At 39.3% G+C, this 22,382-nt stretch overlaps 1 protein-coding gene and 1 pseudogene across 1 annotated transcript in view; both read left to right on the top strand.

The window, feature by feature from the left end:
- Window positions 1-22,382, top strand: part of PRIM2 (DNA primase subunit 2) — a 316,330-nt gene that overhangs the window by 24,855 nt on the left and 269,093 nt on the right. The window lies entirely within an intron of this gene.
- On the top strand, window positions 13,809-14,905 carry LOC132017236 (eukaryotic translation initiation factor 4B-like; annotated as a pseudogene).

Below are 22,382 nucleotides of genomic sequence, written 5' to 3'. Positions count from 1 at the left end.
TGTTTTATAAATATACATAAAATGTTTTTTCCCCCATGGTTTTTGTGTACCCTGATAGTTCCTGGAATGAAACTACTGTGTGAATTGATGGATAATTATACTTTATTTTGTTCTGTATGTTTCTGTAAGTTCACGTTTTTGGAAAAGATGGGGCATTTGAGGCACCAACACACACACACTATACCAGTCTACATTGGTGGATATTGCATTCACAAAGTTTCTAGGAGTGGGTACAGTATTTAACCACTTGATTATGACATTTTTAAAAAAAGGTTTATTTGAGAGAGTGCGTCCATGTGAATGGGGGCAGGAGCACTGAGAGAGGAAGAGAGAATCTCCAGCAGACTGTGCACTAAGCACAGAAGTGGATGCAGGGCTCAGTCTCATGACCCTGAGATCATGACCTGAACCGAAACCAAGAGTTAGACGCTTAACTGACTGAGCCACCTAGGTGCCCCTTGATTATGACATTTAATACATTATATGTGATTCTTTATGTTTGTTAGTATTATTTTGTTTTAGATTGCTTTTCTGTTTCTTTTATATTTTAGTTATGGAATTACCCCTCCCCCCTTTTTAAAAAAAGATTTTATTTATTTATTTACTTGTGAGAGAGAGAGAAAGAGAGAGCACGTGCAAACAGGAAGCGTGGCAGGCAGAGGCGGAGAGAGAAGCAGGCTCCCTGTGGAGCAAGGAGCCCAATACGGGACTCGATCCCAGAACCCTGGGATTATGGCCTGAGCTGAAGGCAGCGGCTTAATTGACTGAGCCACCCAGGCGTCCCGAATTACCCCTTTTTAAAAAACAGACTGTTTACTAACTCTTTACTAACACTAAAGTAACTGTCATCCCAGACTTACTATTTCCATTACTAAGGTTATATCTGGATGTCTTCCTATTATTTGTAAAAAATAATCTTCTTAAACCCTCTGTATTGTGTAGTTCCAGTATGCACAACAACTGTGAGTATAACACATGGAGACAGTCAAAAGTGGCATCAAAATAATACTTCTTTTTAGTCTGCTTTATAAACAGAGTTCAAAACTCTTCATTATTGTGGATGTAGAGTTTCCTAGTATCCTAGTGTAAGAGGGCAAGCAAACTTCTCAGATTGGGAGAGTTAAGACTGGCTGGCTGCTCATAGATCATTTGGTGGGCCTGGGGTAGGACATTCAGTTCTTTCTATTTCCTTTGGAGATATCATCATAGAACATATAGTGAAGGTGCTTTTTTTCCTGAGATTGTGCTGTTCATCTAGTGAGGTTTCTGGTCTTTGGATCACTTATGTATAGAAATAATTCCTAGAAATTATGTATTTATGGTGACTTAAGATAGTAAGACTTGAGGAATATTAATCGTAAGAAGAATTCTAATTTTTAAATTTATTTATTTATATTTTAATACATGGGGATGATGATGTATATAAACAATAGAGGAATTCCAAGCACCAAACTGTTGAGAGAACTTTGCCTTTGGACCTAGGGACCTATAAAATTTATTGCCTTGTCGGCTTACAGGTTCTGAAGATAAACCTAAGGGATAGAATGGGTGGATTAAGGTGATCTCTTTCTTTTGCATCTTTGTGGGGGCTTACCAACTGTTGGAACTCTGTTCTGAGGACTGGTTGGTAATAGAGGGCCTTGGAACCTGCCTTTTTCCCCCCCTAGAAACAGCAGCCTGCTCTTCCTTCATGTGGTATGGTACTCTTTCTTCTTTCCAGCTTGAACACTCATAGTTTTGTCATTCTATTTTTCCTAACCCCTACTCCTGTGAGATCTTCTAGATATCATATACTCTGTTCATTTGGCATTATTTTAATGGCTTTATGAATTTCAAGGAAGTACATTCACATATTCCCCCACATTGATCTGGTTTTGGTTATACATTTTTAATGAGAAGGAAGCTTGTAGTTAGATTATGGGGAAGGGGCACTGGGTGGCTCAGTTGATTAAGTGTCTGCTTTCCACTCAGGTCATGATCCCAGGGTCTGGGGATCGAACCCTGCATCGGGCTCTCTTCTCAGCGTGGAACCTCTTTCTCCCTCTCTCTCCCTCTCTCTCCACTTGCTGTTCCCTCTGCTTGTGCTCTCTCACTCTCTGTATCAAATAAATGAGTAAAATCTTTAAAAAAAAATTGTGGGGAAGAGAGGGAGGGAAGGTTAGTGAGATAGGATAAGGGCAAGAGGTAATTGCTGACTTTTTGAGGAGGGTACTGACATGTTTTAATTTAGTATGGTAAAAGAGAAGCACAGTGGCTGAGTGAATAAGGAAGTCTAGAGTTGAGACCCAAGTTGAGATTTAAGATTGTCAGGTAATATTGGACATATTACGTCAGGTAATAGTGGACCTCCCTGCTAGCTGACCATGAGAATGAGTCTGTTAAAGCCTTGATGAGATTAATTAACACTAAGACCCTCAGAGTAAAAATAATTCCTCTCAATTGTGGTTGTTTCACATATCTACAGATGTGGTGAAATGGCATGGAACTGTACTCATGCACTGTACCAGTATCATTTGTCCTGGTTTAGGTTTTGTACTCTAGTTATGTAACATATAACCATTGAGGGACCCTGAAGGGTACAAGGAAACTCTCTGTACTGTTTTTTGCAATTTGTGAGTCCATAATTATTTTAAAATGAAAGCTAAAAAAAATTGAAAGTTAAAAGAAAAAAAGATTGACAAGTAATAGAATGTTGAGACTTATAGCAGAGTTCTGTTGAGATATTGCCAATTTCTGTGTTAACACCAAGGAAGATTTGACCGAATGAAGGACTGAATGAGGGTCTGAATTACAGTAGTGGCTGTGACAATGGAAAGAAGTGGGCCAATATGATAGATATGGACAGAGCCTGAAGGTTGGATGACGTAATGGAGTGTGAAATGAATAGGACTCCAGGCTGTTTGGTAGATAAAGAATAGTGTCTTAGTAATGGTAGGGAATATAGAAATAGGAGTATGTTTTGTGGATAGGGTGGTATATTTTGTTGTGAGCATACTGCTTATGAGTGCTGGTGGGCTGGTGGGGATAGGCTGTGGACAGTTCAACATACTAGGCTGCGTTCAAGAGATCATGGTTGAAAGTACATAATCAAAATATGTAACAGTAGTATTTGAATCTGTGGAAAAGAAGATTGCTAAGGGAAAGTGTATGAGTGAGAAAATGGGGGAGAATTAATCTCATAATGGATTTTTTTATGACCCTGGGTAAGTTACCTAACTTTTCAGTGCCTTATTTTCTTCATGAGTAAGGTAAGAGAAGTGAGGTAGAGAATATCATAGTATATTCCTCATAGAATTGTTGTGAAACTAAAAGAAATTATCTATCTAAATTGCACACTGCTTGGCACATTGTGAACACTAATGGCTAGCCATTTTATTATTTAGTAAGCACTTTGGTTATGCATATGAAAACAGTGGACTCTAACTCTGAAAGTTATATTGAATGTTTAAAATTAAACAGTGATTTTTTTTATTGGCAGTGACATTTTTTATTTCTCGAAATAGAACTTTTTGGTGTTTGAAGGTCTGGTTAGTTGTAATCTTGGAACTAGTCTTTGTGGTTAATTACTTTAAGGCATTTTTAATAAAAATGTGTCCCCCCCCCCTTTTTTTTTGACTGTTAATACCTCTGTGACGCAAACTTTGGTACAATACTTTTACCTTCATCTTTTTCCTGTTTGTTAGTTATATAATTCTTTCACCTTTTGGGACTCGGAGATAAACTCTTGGTTGAATATGTAATATTTTTGTTTATTTACTGAAAGTGGAGTAGATGAGGGATGATACTAAAACTGAATCTAGGGACAAGTTTCTTCCAATGAAGATGGGATACAAGGAATCCAGCTGTATTTATTTAGCTTCTGTTTCTTTTCTCTGTGACAGGATTATGCTCTAGAAGTGTCATTTGGGGGAGCCAAAGCACTGTACTTAAACTTATATCAGTCTGTTTAGAAGGGAAAAAAGTAGTGAAATGAATTGAAGTTCATGCTTTGCAGGTGTTTATGTGTCTCTTCCTTCTGCTTTAATATTAAGTGGCTAGTGGGGTTTGTTAAATAGCAAGTGAATAAGACTAAAGGTTGAGCATTTATGTTCCTAGAGTTTTAACTTTTTTACATTTGATTTTAGTTGCCCTATTGATACTTCAAGGGTTAAGAGAAGTAAGTATTTTTGGCTGGATATATATCATGTCACTTCAGAGCCAAATTAGACTGTGGATGCTTTCCCTGAGACCTGCTATGAAATACCAAAAGAACAGTCTCTGGAATGTAGGCTTGATTTTTCCAGTCAGTGAACCGACTAATATTTTCTGAGTGCCTGTAGATGCAAAACACTAAATTATATTAAAAATATTGCCACTCGAGTAAGTCCTTAAAGAAACAATTTTGGTACTATTTGGTTGATTAGTGTACATCAGAGCTATTGTTTGGGCTCTCCAAATACAGGTTGTTCAGGGATGCAGTAGGACCTGCATACAAATAGATTGCAATTTGGATTTGGAAAGGATAGCTTCTTGTTTATTCTGTGCCAGTTTTCATTTGGTGTGTTGTATATTCTTTAAAATGAATTACAATTTATTTGAGTGACCCTTTTTTAATATAAGCTTGACATGATTATTTTTCTTTATATTTATCACTCCCTTTGACACACAGGCACACACCCACATGCACACACACACACACACACACACACACACAGACACACACACGAAGAGCTACAGTTTGGGTAGTATTCATAGCAGAAGAAAGATAATTTATTTGAAGTTTTCAGTAGGTTGTTATCTTTAGTCATGAGAAAAGTCTACTTTGAAATTTCACTGCCTCTTTTTGGTAAGAGGATTAATTCTAGAACAGAGGGGCTATTTCCAAGACCATGTCTTCATCAGAAGCTGGGGTTTGATGTATGTTAGAAAAGATATACGCTTCCTCCACTGTTTTTTAAGCTCTTGCTATTTATTACCTGACTTGTTTATCAAACCCTGGAAATTGGTACCGTTGATGGCTAATGGGGTGTTTTGGTCAGTTGAGAGTGGAGATACTTTAAAAAAAAAAAAAGCATCACTCTGTGTGTCAGAGAATGTATTGCTTGTAGCTAAAATTAATGGCTTATCTTGTTTTTTTGTGATGGCATCTTTGCTACTATATTGTCCTGTGGTCTCTTTCTGTCTAACAAAGAAAATTGACAGGTTGCTTACCTTTTTGTGAGTGCTTTTCTTGAGAACTGTATGATTGAATGAGTAGTGAAATTAACCTTGGCTTCTGCAGTACTGAATGGCAGCAGAGAGATGCTTGCTTTTTCCTTCCTTCTTAAAAAATGCTGTTTGAATATAGTTTGGTAAGTTGACCTCTGAGGTAGTTGATGGAGAAAATTGAAATGAAATATTTTTCTTCTCTTCTGAGTATTGTGTTAATTTGCCCCAAATGACATAATTAGCTTAAATGTTGTGTGAAGTGTTAGGTTTTAGCCAACTAGGCTGATTTTAATTTGTATGTCTTTATTTTTACTGTATATGTGGTAAAATTTGATAATTAATAAAGATTTAAAGGAATATCTACTGATAAATTCACCCTGTTTCACCTTCTTAGACCTAAGAAGCATAATTTGGCTAAATTATGCAAAATGCTAATTAAAGGGTTTAATTTGCTAATCATCTCAGTTTGATTAGAGGCAGATGCTGATTATCTACACAAGTCTAAATGGACCTTTCAGAGATGGCTTTCATTATTTAAAATCAACTTGTCAAACTAATTAAGACAAAAATTTAAGGAATAACAAATACCAATAGTTATCTGTTTACTTTCAGTGTAATGCAAGGCTGGATAATTCACAAATGCTGTGCATCAGAGACTTGGTGTATACCGTGTTATTAGGCATTTCAGTATTTTCTAAGTTTAAGAGTTGAACTTTGCCTTTTGTACTGAGCTCATTAGATTGTCTGGTCTTACCTTTGTTGGTCCTTTGGGTCTCTGATGTTTTTCCTGGCCCTTTTTGCCTTCTTCTAGGAAGGAAAAGGGCACTGCAAGGGAGCCAAGACAATGCCGTGCATATATGTTTAAACCATGCATAGACATATTCAGGTGTATTGTAGATCAGTATACTAGGTTCCTCAGAGGTGACCAAAACTTCCTCTTACAAATCTGAGAGATGTGGCAGGAAACTGTTGGTAGGCATGGGTCAGTGTTAACTCCAGGAAGCGGTGGGGGCAGCATCTTAGTTCACTAACTGAGGAACAATTTGGATCCATGCTCCCAGCCTTTTATTCTTGCTGGCTTGTCTTTTTCTCAGTGTGTGCGAAGATATAAAACCATTTACAGTCCATTCAAGTGTCTGTGGCTGACATAGGGTTAAGAGTGGAGAAACCAAGGCAGACACTATTCCTAATTTGAGTCAGATACAAAAGGCCCAGTAACAGGAAATGTTTGGGGTTTTTCATTGCAGGCAGGGTATTAGGATAGAGGATCTGAGGTGCATACATACAATCCTGCTTTGACCTGTACCCAGGTCAAAGTCTGGTAGGATGAGGTAGCATGATGTCTAAGTGGGGATAATCTATATGTCATACGGCCCTAGGGGTAGAATGCACTGGTGCCATACTACCTGGGGTTGAATACTGGTGCTGTCACTTAGTAGTGGTTTTTTTTTCTTCCCCATGCAATTTGGTTTTCTCATCTGAAAAATAGAAAACCTAATAATACTATCTCATAAGGTTAGATGGCTTCAATAAAGCTAATACATGTTAAGTACTTAAAACACTGCCTAGCAGATAGTAAGTAAGCACAAAGTAAATTTTAACTATTATTATTTTTGTTTGTTACATTCTGGCTTCTTTGTGAGATTTGCAAAAGATGGTGTACATAGAGAACATTGGGTTTTTACCCCTAATATCCCTTTCAGTCATTTGAAAATGATTGCTACATGCACCAAAACCCATAAAATACCTAGGAATAAGTCTGACCAAAGAGGTAAAAGATTGGTAATCTGAAAACTATAGAACACTTAGGAAAGAAATTGAGGAAGACACAAAGAAATGGGAAAGTGTTCCATGCTCATGGATTGGAGGAACAAATACTGGTAAAATGTCTCTACTACCCAAAGCAATTTTTACATCCAGTGCAATCTCTATCAAAATACCACCAGCATTTTCTACAGAGCTAGAACAAACAATCCTAAAATTTGTTTGGAACCAGAAAAGATCCTGAATAGCCAAAGGAAGGTTGAAAAGGAAAACCAAAGCTGGGGGTACTGTAATTCCAAACTTCAAACTGTATTCCAGTGCTGTAATCATCAAGATAGTATGGTACTAGCACAAAAACAGACACAGAGCAATGGAGCAGAATAGAGGACCTGGAAATGGACCCTCAATTGTATGGTCAACCAATTTTCGGCAAAGCAGGAAAGAATATCCAATAGAAAAAAGACAGTTTCTTCCACAAATGGTGCTGGGGAAGTTGGACAGCCACATGCAGAAGAATAGAACTGGACTACTTTCTTAAACCATACACAAAAATAAATTCAAAATGGATGAAAGACTTAAATGTGAGACAGGAATCCATCAAAATCCTAGAGGAGAACACAGGCATCCACGGTGACTTCTTCCTAGAACCATCACCAAAGGCAAGGGAAGCAAGGGCAAAAATGAACTGTTGGGAATTAAGGAGGGCACTTGTGATGAGCACTGGGTGTTGTATGTAAGTGATGAATCACTAAATTCTACTCCTGAAACTAATATTTCACTATATGTTAATGTGAATTTAAATAAAATCTTGGAAGGAAAAAACTTATTGCTATACATACATGTATAATAAAAAATATAGGAACCTCAGTTGTGGTTAGCTAATATAATTTAGCTAATAGGTAAGCTAATAGATATTTGGATAAGCTAATAGATAAGCCAATAGAAGTTGGAATACTGGTGGGATGCCTGGATGGCTCAGTAGGGTAAGCGTCTGCGTTTGGCTCAGGTCATGATCCCAGGGTCCTGGGATCAAGTCCCACATTGCGCTCCTTGTTCAGTGGGGAGCCTGTTTCTCCCTCTGCCTGCACTGCCTGTTCTGCCTGTAGCTCTCCGTGCTTCTGCTCTTTCTCTGACAAATAAATAAATAAAATCTTTAGGAAAAAAAAATAGAATTTGGAATACTGGAGTTTTATTAAAACAAAAAAGTGCAGATTTTGGTCTGATTCTTTTTATGTAGTATGAGTGGTTTTAGGGGTGTGTAGAGATAGTTGCTAGACTGACAACTGGACAGTCCCTGATCATACATATTTTTTATATCTGGATTCAAAGGGTAGAAAAGAAGGTTCCTTTGAATTCACTTGTTTTCTAATTCTCAGAAGATTAAAACAATTTATTGTGTAATGGATAAAGGGTAATGGAATGCTGTGAGTGTTGTAACTACTTAGACCAATAGAATTTGGTGGAAGTGACACTGTACCTGTTTCTGGGTGCAGACCTTAAGAAACTCGCAGCTTCCACTTCCTCTGTCTGACATACTTTCTTTGGGACTCCTGAGATGTCATGTAAGATCTGACTAGACTTGCTGAAATGTACTTGCTAGAGAGGTCTGTTCTGAAGGCTGGCATACACTAGCAACTGTCATACTGGAGAGGCCGTGTCTCAGCACTCCTGGACATTCCCAGTGGAGCCTGGCCATTTAGCCATCTCTACCAAGGTCCCAGGCAGGTGAGTGGGGCCATCTTGGACTCTTCAGTCTGTTCATCAGCTTAAGACCACAAGGGATGTCATTTGATGCCACATGGAACAGATGAATTGCTGGCTGTATGCTTTCTGAATTTCTGACCAACAAAATCGGAGAAAAGAAAATGGTTGTTGCTTTAAGCTGCTAAGTTTTAGGGGTAATTTATTATGCAGTGATACATAACTGGAAATGGTAGCTAAGCTGGAGCTTCTGACTTCTTTTTTTTTTTTTTTTAAGATTTATTTATTTATTTATTTGATAGAGATCACAAGTAGGTAGAGAGAGAGGGGGAAGCAGGCTCCCCGCTGAGCAGAGAGCCCGACGTGGGGCTCGATCCCAGGACCCTGAGACCATGACCCAAGCCGAAGGCAGAGGCTTAAACCACTGAGCCACCCAGGCGCCCCTGGAGCTTCTGACTTCTTAAATTTGAACAGAAGCCAAAACAGTGTATCCTAAATAGTTTCAACAACTATGCCATGATTTGGAAAGACTATGAAACATGGTAATATGGAAAATGAAATTCAGATAATTTGATAACTAGAGAAGGTAACTCTGAGGGAGCTCGGATTACTCAGAAGAGAGAGAAATGGAAACATTCTTGATAAATGCTTTCCACTTTTTAGAACTTCGGTGAAGCTGCTTCAATAGAGTTAGCTGAGAAGTTTATGGCTTTTTAACTTTGAAGAGAGGCTTGCTGCATTTCTGAAACTTGCCAGGAGTCTCAGAATCCTTTGAGATCTTCTTTATTTTCAGAGATACTTTTTTATGTTTCAGAACCTGGGAAAGAGAGGTAAGAAGGTATAAGGTAGTTAATTTTTTTTTTAAATTTATTTATTTGACAGATCACAAGTAGGCAGAGAGGCAGGCAGAGAGAGAGAGAGAGAGAGAGAGAGAGAGAGAGAGAGATGCAGGCTCCTTGCTGAGCAGAGCCCAATGCGGGGCTCGATCCCAGGACCCTGAGATCACGACCTGAGCCGAAGGCAGAGGCTTTAACCCACTGAGCCACCCACGCGCCCTGGTAGTTAATGTTTTTATACAGTGTTACCTCTCACGAATTTGACAAAATTTACAGTAGTCCAAATTAATGACTTCAATTAGTAGCATAGATTGCGGATAGTCCTTTTTGCTTGCTATACTCAATTCAGCCAAGAGATGGTGAACTAAGAGATATGGTTAGGGCCCTGTGTAGGTGCTATGGGGAATTTAAAGCACTTTCTTAATTAGAAAGGGTTATAAATAAGTGAGTAAAAGCAGTTATGAGTTACTATTGACACCGTACCATACAGGCTTCTTGATTTTTGTTTTTTGTGTGCTGTTTTGAAACATTTGCAGATTTCTATTTTCTTTTTAATTTTCAGCATTTAATGGTTTATTCTGGCTCTCAGTATGTGGAGTTTGGATTATGGTAGTTAAGGGAGAAATTTTAATTCATATGGAGAATCTGTGGAAATGATTTCTTATTGAAAAACTGAAAATGGATTAAAAAACTTATTTCATAAGTCCAGGGAAGCAGGACATTTGAGGCCTAATAAAACCTTTTTTGTGTTGGCAGACACATTACTGCTATTATAACACTTTGCTTAAGGAATGGGAGAGTCAAGGATAAATGTAGTACATACATGGCCATTTGAGGAGCGGTTTGAATTTGCTGCTTAGCTTTCTGGATTCCTTAAGCTGTATCACTTTTGGGTTGTAACAGTCTTACTGGAGGCAAGAAACAAAGTGAACAAGATGATTCTCATATACGTTTCCCAAGGCTGCTTTTATTTATTTCTATAAAATAGAAGTAATAATTTTGCCTTTTTTTCTTTTTTGGTAACTTGAAGTTAACAGTAGCAGGGAAGATATAGATAAGGAACCAAGTGGTATTTTAAGAGATCAATGTCAGGATCATTACTGAGAACAACATAATGGCTCTAGAATGGATGAATTCAGTGTTTTCTCTTTTTGCAATTTTGAGCACATGGAATGAAAATGGCTACATTTAGGTGGGGTAGGAGTTTAGCTTTGGAAGAAGCTGTTACACTACAATATGGATAAAATACATAATTACAATATTATAAGATTGAGGGCTGTTATGGTGAGGTTCACATGATTATCTGTTCTTCAAGGCAGAAATGAGCTCTTTTTTTCATGTTTCTGCTGGAGAGGAGTAGGAGGAGGGCTGTGACTTGATGACGTACAAAGGGGCCTCTGAGTAGTGCAGCTAGCACTGCTTCCCCTCACATCTGGTGTTCCCCTCAGAACTGGATGTCCCTGAATAACACCAGCCCTTCTAGGTGGTATCATGGCTTCTTCCGGTATTTGAATCCGTATTTTAAGTGCAGCTGAAACGCTTGACTGTTTTAGGAATGGAATTTGAGATAGAACTGTAAATTGAGAAAGGAGTATAGGCAAGGGAAGGGAGCTCTTGATGGACTTTGAAGTAAGACAAATGGCTAAGTAGGCTCTTTCTACCTTAATGGAGGGTAAATGTATAAGATGTTGGGAACACTTACTAACTCCCTGTCATCGTTAGGAAGTGGCTTGGAGGGACTTGAATCTACCAGCCTCTTCCCTACTGAGGTACCCAGATTAACACATGGTTTATAGAAAGTGTGCTTGCTGTGCAGATGTATCTTTAAGCTCAGTCCCTAACTACCAGAATTCTGCTCCCAAGTACACATGACACAGAATATCTGGAGCTATTGGTGTCCTTCATAGTACTTTATACTTAATGTTTGATAATGCTTTATATTTATCCAGCATTATGTTCTGCGTTATGGAGGATTTGTAACGTTTTTAGTTTGAGAAAGTAGAAAGAGACTTTTCATGAAACAGAGAACAAGGCAAAATAATCACATGCCAGAAAGTTTGATATAGTCTCTAAGAGTTATGAAAAAGTAAGCAGGATATTGCTACAGACTGGATTAATTTAGAAAGGCATCATTGAGCTGACAGTATTTGAACTGAGTCTTAAAAGATAAGGCAGAAAGGAGGTAGCAGATATATTCTGGTGGGTGGGGTATTGTGCCAACTACACCATCAAAAGTTTGAATAATTTTCTGAGGAACTGAAAATGTTGAACTGGGTCAACAGATAGGAAACCTTTGTCAAGGCCATAAAATTGTTTTCTAATATTTTCAGTTGCAAACCTGTATATTTAAACATCTCCTGAAATAAATACCTCCTTTCTCTTTATCCAAGGCACAAACAATAGCTAGTATTCTCATTGTTTGAATTTCAAATAGTATGATGGAAATGTAAAATTAATGATAAGACTTGATTTCCTATGGCCTATAAGAGAAAATGGTAACAAATCACATTCTTTTTCTGACTTTATTTTTTTCTGCTCGTTTCATTCTCCATTTGCTTGGATAAACATAGCTGCATCATTGGTCCATACTGACTTTTAAAAAAAAAAAAGTTTATTTATTTATTTAAATAGTCTCTACACCCAACATGGGGCTTGAACTCACAACCCCAAGATCAAGAGTAGAATGCTCTTCTGACTGAGGCAGCCACATACCCTGAGTCCATACTGACTCTTGAGAAAGCTTCAGACTTTCTTCCCCAGCTAAGTAAGCCATATTTTTGTAATCTGCTATTAGCTGCTTAATTTGGGAAGATTCAGTTATCATCGTATCTTTCATGAATTAGAGTTTGGCTTCCTCTCTTCCATTCATCTTTAAAATGTCCAAAGTGCTACATAGTTTAAAAACTTAGAGCCAAGTTAAGTTGAGCAGTTTTCTACTGGGCTACATTGTAAAAATGGGAAAGGAAAATTACTTTCTTTTGTTTTTTTGGAAGACATTTGCCAGTTGGAGCCTCAACAAAGATTGGGTTTGGGAGGCCTTTAATTGTGCACCAAAAGGTTATTGCAGAAGATAACATAAGGGAGATGTCATAAAGAAGAAAATTTGAAGCTCAGTAATAGAAAGCTGTGTGAAGAAATAGGCATTCTGCCAATTAACTGGGTGCTTGAAATAAATAGTTTGGAATTAAAGAAACAGTTGCAAATTTCGAAGACTTGATTAACTTAGTTCATAGGGAAACTGGGGAGTGGGAAAAAAACTTCACGTTGTGGTAGTTTGAAAGCTGAAAGTGTACTTACTGTTCATTCCAGTTTTGCTCCAAAATATTTGATAATGTAAAATCAGAAGAATTGTTAATCTGATTTTATGTTAAACTACGGAAATAAAATTCCAAATATGTTTGGGTGAAATGAAATATGATCATAGGAGCTCTGTCTTGAAATGTTGACTGTCTCAGCAGTCAGTAAATATTTCCAAAATTGGGCATAGAGTGATTATGACTATGTGTAGGAAGGATATCCAACGAAGCAGGTAAATGGTACCTGACCCTTGGGTCTTCTTATCTGTTGGGTAATCATGACACAATTATATAAATAACCAATTAATAAAAAAAGTTTTGTGTGTATCAGGGAGACATACAGAACATCATTAAATGTTCATCTTTCCATAAATGTCCAGCTCTTATGTTGCATTAGTTTGAGGTGAAGTACAGTTCTTTAAGGTTTTTATTTCTATACTTCTTTTACCTTTTAAGCATTGTCACAAAAACCAAAAAGCAAGAAAGGAGATTGCATTCTTTACTGAAAGGTATTTTTGCTGGATGTAGAATTTTAGGTTGTCAGGTTCTTTCTTTCAAGATTTTATTTTTAAGTAATTGTTACACCCAGTGTGGGGCTCCAACTTACAACCTTATAACTCTGAGATAAAGAGTTGCTTGCTCTACTGACTTAGCCAGACAGCCTTTTCTTTTTCTTTAAAGATTTTAAGGTAGGTACTTTCTTTTCACATTAAAAAAAAATTATTAATTTATTTACTTGGCAGAGAAATCACCTCCCCTCACAGCGGGGAGGAAGCAGGCTCCCCGCTGAGCAGAGAGCCTGATTCAGGGCTTGATCCCAGGACCCTGGGATCATGACCTGAGCCGAAGGCAGAGGCTTTAACCCACTGAGCCACCCAGGCGCCCCTCACATGTTTAATATATATAATTCTTCTGTCTTCTGGCTTCCATTTTTGCTGTTGAGAAGTCAGCTGATCGTCTAGCTGTAGCCTCTCTGAGTATAAGATAGTCACCCTCCTGTCGTGATATCCCACACTGAGATACCATGGATCTGTTTGGGGGCTGGGATCTCTATGAGGACTGAAGGAGCAGAGGTTATGACAGAGACTATGATTCCAGAATAGACGGTGACAGAAGACCATTTGGTAGTGGGGTACCGTATGGATGACGACTACAGAGGAGGTGGGGACAGCTATGAAGATGGGTATGATAGATGAGATGATCGCTCATGGAGCTCCAAAGAGGATTACTCTAAGGATAACTACAGGCATAACGATAGAGGTCCTCCTCCACTTTCCCCTCCCTCTAAAAAAAGGCAAACTGAATCTAAAGCCTTGGAGTACTCCTAAGGAAGATGATTCCTATGCTAGCACCAGTCTATCAGAGCAACCTCTGTCTTTGGAGGGGGAAGCTCTGTCAACACAGCTGCTAAAGATTGAGAAATAGAAGAGTGGCTACAGGAGGAGTGGAAGAAAGTGAAGGGCCTTCTGGATGAGCCAGAACAGGAACAATGGCCTCGGGGTAGACACTCAAGCTCGTGAAGTGAAGAAATTCAGGAACAGAATAATCCTGGACAGGAAGTGAGCCATCACAGACTGGGACCTCAGCTACAGCTGGCAGAAATGCAGGGGAGAGAGAGGAAGTCTCTAGAAAATGAAACACTCAATAAGGAAGAAGAGTGTCCCTCTCCAACTTATAAGCCTCCCAAACCTCAACAGCCTCTAAAGCCACTTTACCAAAGGACAGTGCTTGGGTGTTTGGAAGGCCTAATCCTCCTGCTCTGTCTCAGAGCTCAGACACACAGCACCAATACCCACAAGTGGTGGTGGTGGGGGGGAAGTGGTTCTGGCTCAACCATTTAAGGAAGGAACAGTAAGGAAAGATGAAAATGAAGTAGATGGGGTAAGTGTCCTAAAGGGCCAAAGTGGGAGCTCCAGCTGCTGTCCAGGAGGTGGAGGGAACAAAGACCACTTGAAGGCATCAGATAAGAAAGTTGGCAGAAAAGGATCAAAAAAAAAGAATCACCTGAGCCAAACAAAGAAACCTGAAGAAAATCCATCTTCCAAGTTCAGTTCTGTAAGGAAGTATGCTGCTATCTCCATTGGGGGTGAAGATGAGAACGAGGAAGATTATACCAAATAGACCTCTGCATCTTGTGCTTTCTCCAAGTCTCTTCACCCTGGAGTATTCAAGAGCAAATCAAACCTTTATCCAGACAAGACAATAAAACCCACCTTTCTTTGGAAAACAACAACAACAACAACAACAAAAAACACCTAAAAAAGGGAAATGGAATGAAATTGTTTTGCATACTACTCAGCCTTTAAAATATTGAACTAACTGGAGAATTGCCAGTATAGCCTGAGAGAAAGAGATGTATAGCTTTTCATGGAAAAGTTGTGCATTTTTATGACATGCAGTTGCAGGTGTGATTAGTGTGGGTGGGGGGCTCCATTTAGTAAAATGGCATGGTGGTGATGGCAGTGTCTGGAATCTGGTTGGGCAGTAGGGCAGGCTTTAAGGAAGAGTGTAAGATTTCTACCTTTTAATTTTTTTTTGTCCTCTTGTGGCATATATGAATTCTTAAACATCTGAATACATTTTCCATCCTTGGAAAGGTAGGTTTAGTTTCTGAAGTTGGTTTTTTTTTTTTTTTTTTTTTTAAATAAATCTCCAGGAGGCTGCCTGCCCCTTTTTTTATTTAATTAGGAGTTCCTGGGACCAGCCTGGGGGATTCCTTAATTTTTACCCCTTAGGGGGTAGTGGGGAGTGCATCTATTGAACAAGAGTGTTTGGTCACCAAAATAAGTGGGAGAATCGTGGTTTGAAAAGAAGCTGTAGGGAGGTGACAAATTATTTTGCATGAGTGGTAGGGGGAAATGGTATGACCAATGGTGAACACTGGAGCAGGAAGTACTTAGGTGTCATGGGAATTCCTGAGTCTATTTTAGAAGAAAGAGTTTTGTCCTTTGTTAAATAGTATCCCTTCTGAAAGTTCTGAAATTTTGAATTGTTGAGATCTTGAAGCTTTATTAGACTCTTTTCCTGGTCTTATGTTCCTCATGCTTCTCCTTGCTATTACCTCCCCAAAAAGCAGTTTCTATTTAAATCACATACCTGATCTAGGCATTGTTTATCAGCCCCAGGGAGCAGAAGCAAATGAGAAATCACTGCTTTTCTCTGGGAGATCTTGGCCTTTTCGTATGTCTTTTGACTCTTACTCCTTTGGTCCATTCCTATTCTACTTCTTTGACCCCTTTTATACTTTTATATGTCAGAAAACTCTGGAATTAATGGTCTTAGGTAGTGAGAGAGTGTTGATAAATAGGGACAGGTAAATTGTGAGCTGTTCTTACAGCCATGTTTTGGGGCTTTTGTTTTTGTTTTTACACGTTTCCTTCTCTCCACTGAAATCCCACACCAGTGTTTGGATTTATAATATGGCCTCCACCAATTTGTGGGTTGGTTGGTTTGTTTGTTTTAATGTCCCTTGAGAGAGAACAAATGATAATGGAGAGAACTGTTTAACAAGGTCCTTGTTTCTCTTGAAGCACATTAGCAAAACTTGTGTGTTTTTATGTGCACTTTTGTACTGTTAGCCTAGTAGACTGTATTCTTATGGGTGTCATTGGTACCTGCAGAGAAATGACACCTTAGTCTCTTGGTTACAAGCCCTTCTCCCATCAGTCCTAGGTTAGACCCTGCTTGGGCCTGCAGACATGTTGGTTTATGAGTGCTGCAACAGTGAGCATACTGAGTGACTTACCCAGTAGACATAAAAATCATGTGAAGTAACTTTAAATAATTGGTTTGGATTGGCCAGTAGCCAGGAAGTGGCTTTCAGAGAGATACCCAAGGCTGAAAGTTTTTTTTTTTTTTAAATTCTTCGCTGTAGAGGATGAAAAGGTAGGGTTTGCCTTCTTCAGGTATACTCCTTCCAAATAGTTGTGTCCAAAAAAGCTGTTTTTTCCCACTCCCCTCTCCTGTCTCCACCCCCTCCCCTGTTAAAACAGAAATGGTGATTATTTCCTACTTCTTAATATATGTAAAACTTGTACAAAATATCTTATATGAAAATGATTTGTAAACTGTAGTCTTACTACCTGGGAGTTGTCTTGAGATGTAAAATCCTGTTCTTTGAGTTGTGGGGTTTTTTGTTTGTTTTCTAAAAAAAAGAAAATCTGGGACGCCTGGATGGCTCAGTTGGTTAGGCGGCTGCCTTCGGCTCAGGTCATGATCCCGGCGTCCTGGGATTGAGTCCCACATCGGGCTCCTTGCTTGGCGGGGAGCCTGCCTCTCCCTCTGCCTCTGCTGCCACTCTGCCTGCCTGGGCGCTCTCTCTCTCTCTCTCTGGCAAATAAAGAAATAAAATCTTTAAAAAAATTTAAAAAAAAAATAAAAAAAAGAAAATCTGATCTTTAAAGTTAAAAAAACAAAAACAAAAAAACCCCCAAAACCCCAAACACAAAAGGTAGCCATCTTGCTTGTGGTCTCCCTTTAAGATATTTTGATTCACTTCTGCTTGATTTAAATGTTCTGTTTGTTGAATAGTGGGATTCTTTTTATTTTCTCAAGTTTCACTAGGTTTATTGAATCTGTGGATTGGTGCTCTTGTCCCAATTCTTTCTTCTCTGCCTGGGATTCTAATCAAATGTATTTTAGATCTTCTTAGTCATTCACATCTCATTCTAATATCTGCATTTTCTTTTTTATTCTTTATCTTTTGAATTATAGATTGTTTCTCTTGAACCATTTCCCACTTTATTTCTCAATTCCATTTTGTCAGTCCTGCTGCTATTGGGATTTAAATTTTAGTTATTGTAATTCTAGAAGTTCTGTTTGGTTCCTTTAAAGATATGCCATGTTAGGGGCACCTGGGTGGTGCACTTGGTTAAGTGTCTGGTTCTTGGTTTTGGCTCAGGTCATGAACTCTGGGTCATGAGATTGAGCCCTATGCTGGGCTTTCCACTGAGCGGGGAGTTTGTTTGAGATTCACTCTTTCTCTCCCTCTCCTCCTCCAATCCCTGTGTGCTTGCTCTTTCTCTGTCTCAAATAAATCTTTAAAGAAAAAATCCGTTAAATATATATATATATATATATATATATTTTTGCAGTCAGTTTAAAAGCTGTTGTCATAAATGTAGATTGCTTTTTAATCTGTGTCTGATAATTCTAAGATTTAAAATTTGTGTGGTCTGTTCTTGCTGTTGTTTGTGCTTGTTTTTCACTCCTGCTATTTTGTTTCTTTGTGTGCCTGGTTATCTTTAACTGATTATTGCCCTCATAGAGTTTCTTTTAGGGGTTTCCCAGAATGAGTGTGCTCTCCTCTGAGAGAGACTCTGTTGGCTTCTGCCAGGCTTCTGGGGCTTTTTCCTGTCAAAGATTTTTTAAAAAAAAGATTTTATTTATTTATTTATTTATTTATTTATTTATTTATTTATCTGACACAGAGAGAGAGATCACAAGTAGACAAAGAGGTAGATGGAGAGAGAGAGCGAAGCAGGCTCCCAGCTGAGCAGAGAGCCCGATGCGGGGCTCGATCCCAGGACCCTGAGACTATGACCTGAGCTGAAGGCAGAGGCTTACCCCACTGAGCCACCCAGGCGCCCCAGGGACTTTTTAAAAATTATATTTAGGATGTGGCTTCCTGGCTCATCAAAACTGTGGATGTGTACCTGGCGTGGCTAACCTTCTGAAAGACTTTGTTTTTCCTACTTTTTTCTTTCCCTGACTTGTTCAGTGCTGAAACTGCCTGCTTTTCATTCTTTTGTGGTTGGGGAGAGATGGAGGGCCAATTTTAGTTCATTGGTTCCTTGAGGATGTCATCCTTTGGGGTCCCAGTTTAATGTAGGGAAGGTCTTCTGTAGGATCCAACATTAGGCAGGCTCTTATCCTTATCTTTTGTCACTTTAACCTTGAGGCTGAGGATCTGAAGTACAAGTGGATGCCATTGGCTGATGTCTTCATGGCAAAACTGGTTTTGGTTCTCCTGGGTTTAGATTTCCCTCAGAAAGGGGCAGTTCCTCTTGTCTTGTCAGTTTTTTAGTTCTTGCAAACTAATTTTTGTTTTATTTGTTATTTACTTTTATTTATTTGAGGGAGACCTCACATGTGGGTACGTGGGGCAAGGGACTGAGGAAGAGAGAGAATTTCTGGCAGACTCTGCACTGAGCATGAAGTCCAACTCAGTGCTTGATCTCACCGCCTCAAGATCTGAATCTTGAAATGACCTGATCTGAAATGAAGAGTCAGATGCTTAACTGACTGAGCCACCTCAGCACTTGGATGAGTTTTAATTTTTTTAAAAGATTAAGGGACGTGGGCGCCTGGGTGGCTCAGTGGGTTAAGATTAAGGGACGTGGGCATCTGGGTGACTCAGTTGGTTAAGTGACTGCCTTTGGCTTGGGTCATGATCCCCGGGTCCTGGGATTGAGCCTTGCATTGGGCTCTGTGCTCAGTGGGAGCCTACTTCTCTCTCGCGAGCTCTGTCAAATAAATAAATAAAATCTTAAAAAAAAAGAAAGGTTAAGGGGCACTTGGATGGCTCGGTTGGGCAGCTGCCTTTTGCTCAGGTCATGATCCCGGGGTCATGGGATTGACCCCCATGTCCGTTCTCTGCTCAGTGAAGCCTGCTGGTTCATCTCCCTCTGCCTGCTGTTCCCCCTGCTTTTGTGCACTTGTGCTTTCTCTCTTTTTCTCTCTCTCTGTCAGATAGATAAACAAAACCTTAAAAGGTAGAATAGCTGCATAACTATTATTTATTTGATGAATTATTGTATGCTCTGATTATAAATTTTTAGTCTTCTAGAGTTCCATTATATTTTTCAGAGTATTTACCTTTTCTTCTTTTTCTTTGTTTTTTTCAGTTGAATATTGTCACCCTCCATAGTTTATATATTCCAGTTTGTAAACACTTTACCAGGTATTGTGATGAGAGCTAACAACAATAAGTATAACAATATGCTTAATAAAAAGTATAACAATTTTTTGTGTTTATGTTTGTATAGCAGAGGAGATAACATATATAAATCCTTATAGTACAGTACATAAGTAGTATAATACCACATGTTCAAGCACAGAAGAGGAAGTAGCTGCTACTGAGAAAATCTGGGGAGACTTTGTAGAGATAATATGTTAGCTATATAGACATTTTCTAGTAGTAACAGAGGATATGGAAGGGTATTTCAGATATGGGAAATAAAGTGTAAAGACATGGAGATAAAAGCCATGGTGTGCTATAGGGAGTGCATGTAGAGTAATGGAATTGGAGGATGAAATATTTTTGGGGACGAAAATTAAAACCAGGAAAAGTTAAAGGCAGAGGCGGGGTAGAGACTTTGTTGATCCAAGAAGCCTGTGTAGTGGTGATGTGGAGGAGGTGAGCAGGGAAGGTGAGGAGGTATGGTTGGGGGGAGTATATGTGTGTTGCCGGGGGTGGGGGGTAGTTGTGAATTGGGCTCTGATCTTTTTTTTTTTTTAAGATTTTATTTATTAACTTGATAGAGATTACAAGTAGGCAGAGAGGCAGGCAGAGAGAGAGAGAGGAGGAAGAAGGCTCCCTGCTGAGTAAAGAGCCCTATGTGGGGCTTGATCCCAGGACCCTGAGATCATGACCTGAGCCAAAGGCAGAGGCTTTAACCCACTGAGCCAACCAGGCTCCCCTGGGCTCTGATCTTGAGAGTGAGCGGCCAAGATAGAGTGTGAGTGGGCAGAATGTTCCAAAGACTGTGAGACTGGTGTTGAGGGATATGGATTTATCTGTCAGTCAGGGCAGTGGCAAGAATGTGGATTTTACAATGTTGGCAAAGTTTGGGTTTGGAGAATGTCTGTCCTAGGTTTAACACTGAAAGACTGGGGCTTCGAGAAACCCTTAAGTCCTGGGAAAACTGGGATGATTGGTCACTATAGTGAGGTGCCAGAAGGGCTGGATGAATTTGGGGCAGTTCATGGTGGAGAGCAGTCATCTGTAGGGGGGAGGTACTTGGCCACAATAGAGGGAAAAGGGGGGAATGAGTTTATGTCCATTTACAATAGAGCTCTGTTGTCAGGAGGTGGCAGAGATAGGGGAGCATTTAGAAAGGGGTTGAGCATATGGGGGTTGGTTACTATCGGACAAAGTAGAAATATTTTGGAATGTGTTCAGCAGAGGGACTATACAAATGAATGAGGTGGATAGAGCTTAATCAAATGAGAATAACTCTATAGGATCTCTGGTAGATCTCTAGAGGGGTCTATTTTTGGGGTACCCACTGAGAGTAAGGATGAGAAGACATAAATGAAAATAAATGAACAAAAGATTCTTTGATAGTTTTGGTATAACTTGTTTCAGTTTTGACTCCAGGTGTCTACCAGGCTTTTAGCCTCCTGATTGGAATAGAATAATGCATATACTTTTTCCTAATTGACTTATTCACTGTGCCTTATTTCTCTAAGGTTCCATATTTTTATACTTAAATTATTGTCTTTTGTAGAGTATTTATATATTAGGTCTCAGCAATAGAGCAAAACAATTTTTTTTTTAAGATTTTATTTACTTATTTGACAGAGACACAGCGAGAGAGGGAACACAAGCAGGGGGAATGGGAGAGGGGGAAGCAGGCTTCCCGCTGAGCAGAGAGTCTGATGGCGGGGCTTGATCCCACAACCCTGGGATCATGACCTGAGCTGAAGGCAGACGCTTAATGACGGCCACCCAGGCACCCCTAGAGCAGAGTTTTTATTTTTTATTTTATTTTATTTTTTTTAAAGATTTTATTTATTTATTTGACAGAGAGAGATTACAGGTAGGTAGAGAGGCTGGCAGAGAGAGAGAGAGAGAGAGAGAGAGAGAAGCAGGCTCCCCGCCGAGCAGAGAGCCCGATGTGGGACTCGATCCCAGGACCCCGAGATCATGACCTGAGCTGAAGGCAGCGGCTTAAACCACTGAGCCACCCAGGTGCCCCTAGAGCAGAGTTTTTAAATAAATTTTCTTAATATTGCTGTTTCAATGTTCAGTATCAACAATTAAACAGTATTTTGTTTATACATTGTTTTTTGTATTTTGCTATGTTATTGCCATTTTTCTAGGCCATATCAGCCTGGAAATGACTCAGCCTATAAATTGGCCCCTGAGTCCTATTTCCCAGTTCAGGACTGGAGTGTGTGTGTGTGTGTGTGTGTGTGTGTGTGTGTGTGTGTGTGTGTATGAGAGAGATAGAAATTGACTGATTAATTGAGATTGGTTAATTGAAGGTGACTCTTTCTATCTTCTGTGCCCTTATGTGGCTTCCTAGGTTTCCTGCCTTTTAGGGGCATCAAGCTGTTCTCAATAAATCTTAATGCCGTAGTTGCTGCCTGGCTGGGGTGTCTGGTTGGTGCGATTGGCTCCAACTCTTAGTTTTGGCTCAGGTCTGATCTCAGGTCAGTGAGATCAGGTTCTGCACTCAGCGTGGAGTCTGTTTGGATTCTCTTCCTCTCCCTCTGCCCTTCACCACTGTGGGCACATGCTTTCCGTCTCTCTCAAATAAATAAATCTGAAAAAAAAAAAAAAAAAGGTGCCTGGCTACCCTGTGTACTGCTGTTCTGTAAGCTTCAGCCAAAGCCAATGCCCTAGCAGTGCCACTGGTGACTTGCAACTCAG

Source organism: Mustela nigripes, chromosome 5, assembly GCF_022355385.1.
Source record: "Mustela nigripes isolate SB6536 chromosome 5, MUSNIG.SB6536, whole genome shotgun sequence".
NCBI classification, from domain to species: Eukaryota; Metazoa; Chordata; class Mammalia; order Carnivora; family Mustelidae; genus Mustela; species Mustela nigripes.
Note: the sequence above shows the minus strand (reverse complement) of the source record. Positions and strands in the feature narration are given on the sequence as shown.